Source organism: Mustela nivalis, assembly GCF_964662115.1.
Source record: "Mustela nivalis genome assembly, chromosome: 13".
Taxonomy (NCBI): Eukaryota; Metazoa; Chordata; class Mammalia; order Carnivora; family Mustelidae; genus Mustela; species Mustela nivalis.
In genome coordinates this window covers 77,224,748-77,226,809 of record NC_139032.1, presented here as the reverse complement: position 1 = coordinate 77,226,809, position 2,062 = coordinate 77,224,748, and the positions used below count along the sequence as shown (strand labels likewise).

Genomic DNA, 2,062 nt, shown 5'->3' with positions numbered 1-2,062 from the left:
CCTGCCTTAAACTTTGTAATAGAAAACATTGAGGTGTGGCATGAAGAACATTAATGTCATTGCCGAATGGCATGGACATCTAATAAATTCCAAACTGCTACAATCATTCTACAAACAACCGTCCATACTCTTTATGTTACTGAACAGGAATCACTCCAAACTTGAGATGGAGTTGAGGAAGTCACACTTCCCCAGGGAGTAAACTGCTCCAGGAATAGAGTGAGCAAGGCCAGAGGCTCATTAACTCTGTGAACTAGGAAAAGTTCCTTCATTAATGCTGGAAACAGTGAGGACCTTATTCTAGGAAGAATCAATAATGCATGTGGTTACTTAAGCTGTAAAAAGAGTTCATATCCTGTATTCTTTCAAAGTCTGTCTTCAAGGGACTAAAACCAGGATGGCAAGAATTCCTCCAGTCCCCAAAATCTCCCAGTAAGGTGGAATATTTGGTGGTAGGGGCCTTGCCCTAAATAAAGAATAGCAGATAAAGTCCTCTTCCTCTCGGTCCCATATTGAACTCGAGTTGGAAGAGGCGAGTCCGGTCTCAAAATGGAGGTAAAACCACCGCCCAGTTGCCCCCAGCCCGACTCCGGCCGTCGCCGCTGCCGCCGGGGGGGAGGAGGGCCATGATCCAAAGGAACCAGAGCAGTTGAGAAAACTGTTTATTGGTGGTTTGAGCTTTGAAACTACAGATGATAGTTTAAGAGAACATTTTGAAAAATGGGGTACACTTATAGATTGTGTGGTGATGAGAGTCCCCCAAACAAAACGTTCCAGGGGTTTTGGTTTTGTGACTTACTCTTGTGTTGAAGAGGTGGATGCAGCAATGTGTGCCCGACCACACAAGGTTGATGGGCTTGTAGTGGAACCAAAGAGAGCTGTTTCTAGAGAGGATTCTGTAAAGCCTGGTGCCCATCTAGCAGTGAAGAAAATTTTTGTTGGTGGGATTAAAGAAGATACAGAAGAGTATAATTTGAGAGACTACTTTGAAAAGTATGGCAAGATTGAAACCATAGAAGTTATGGAAGACAGGCAGAGTGGAAAAAAGAGAGGATTTGCTTTTGTAACTTTTGATGATCATGATACAGTTGATAAAATTGTTGTTCAGAAATACCACACTATTAATGGGCATAATTGAGAAGGGAAAAGGCCCTTTCTAAACAAGAAATGCAGTCTGCTGGATCACAGAGAGGTCGTGGAGGTGGATCTGGCAACTTCATGGGTCGTGGAGGGAACTTTGGAGGTGGTGGTAACTTTGGCCGTGGTGGAAACTTTGGTGGAAACTACGGTGGTGGTGGTGGTGGCAGCAGAGGTAGTTATGGAGGAGGTGATGGTGGATATAATGGATTTGGAGGTGATGGTGGCAACTATGGTGGTGGTCCTGGTTACAGTAGTAGAGGAGGCTCTGGTGGTGGTGGACCAGGATATGGAAACCAAGGAGGTGGATATGGAGGTGGTGGTGGAGGATATGATGGTTACAATGAAAGAGGAAATTTTGGAGGTGGTAACTATGGTGGTGGTGGGAACTATAATGATTTTGGAAATTATAGTGGACAACAGCAATCAAATTATGGACCCATGAAGGGGGCAGTTTTGGTAGAAGAAGCTCGGGCAGTCCCTATGGTGGTGGTTATGGTGGTGGAAGTGGTGGATATGGTGGAAGTGGTGGATATGGTAGCAGAAGGTTCTAAAAATTTTTCAGAAGAAAAGGGCTACAGTTCTTAGCAGGAGAGAGAGCGAGGAGTTGTCAGGAAAGCTGCAGGTTACTTTGAGACAGTCGTCCCAAATGCATTAGAGGAACTGTACAAATCTGCCACAGAAGGAACGATGATCCATAGTCAGAAAAGTTACTGCAGCTTAAACAGGAAACCCTTCTTGTTCAGGACTGTCATAGCCACAGTTTGCAAAAAGTGCAGCTATTGATTAATGCAATGTAGTGTCAATTAGATGTACATTCCTGAAGTCTTTTATCTGTTGTAGCTTTGTCTTTTTCTTTTTCTTTTCATTACATCAGGTATATTGTGGTAGTGGTACCAGGAATAAAAAAATAAGGAATTTTTAA

At 43.5% G+C, this 2,062-nt stretch overlaps 1 pseudogene across 1 annotated transcript; it reads left to right on the top strand.

The window, feature by feature from the left end:
- Nucleotides 1–549: 549 nt before the first annotated feature.
- LOC309846161 (heterogeneous nuclear ribonucleoprotein A3 pseudogene) lies at nucleotides 550–1,822 on the top strand (annotated as a pseudogene). Its single transcript has one exon. The product of its transcript is annotated as a heterogeneous nuclear ribonucleoprotein A3 pseudogene (transcript).
- Nucleotides 1,823–2,062: the final 240 nt, after the last annotated feature.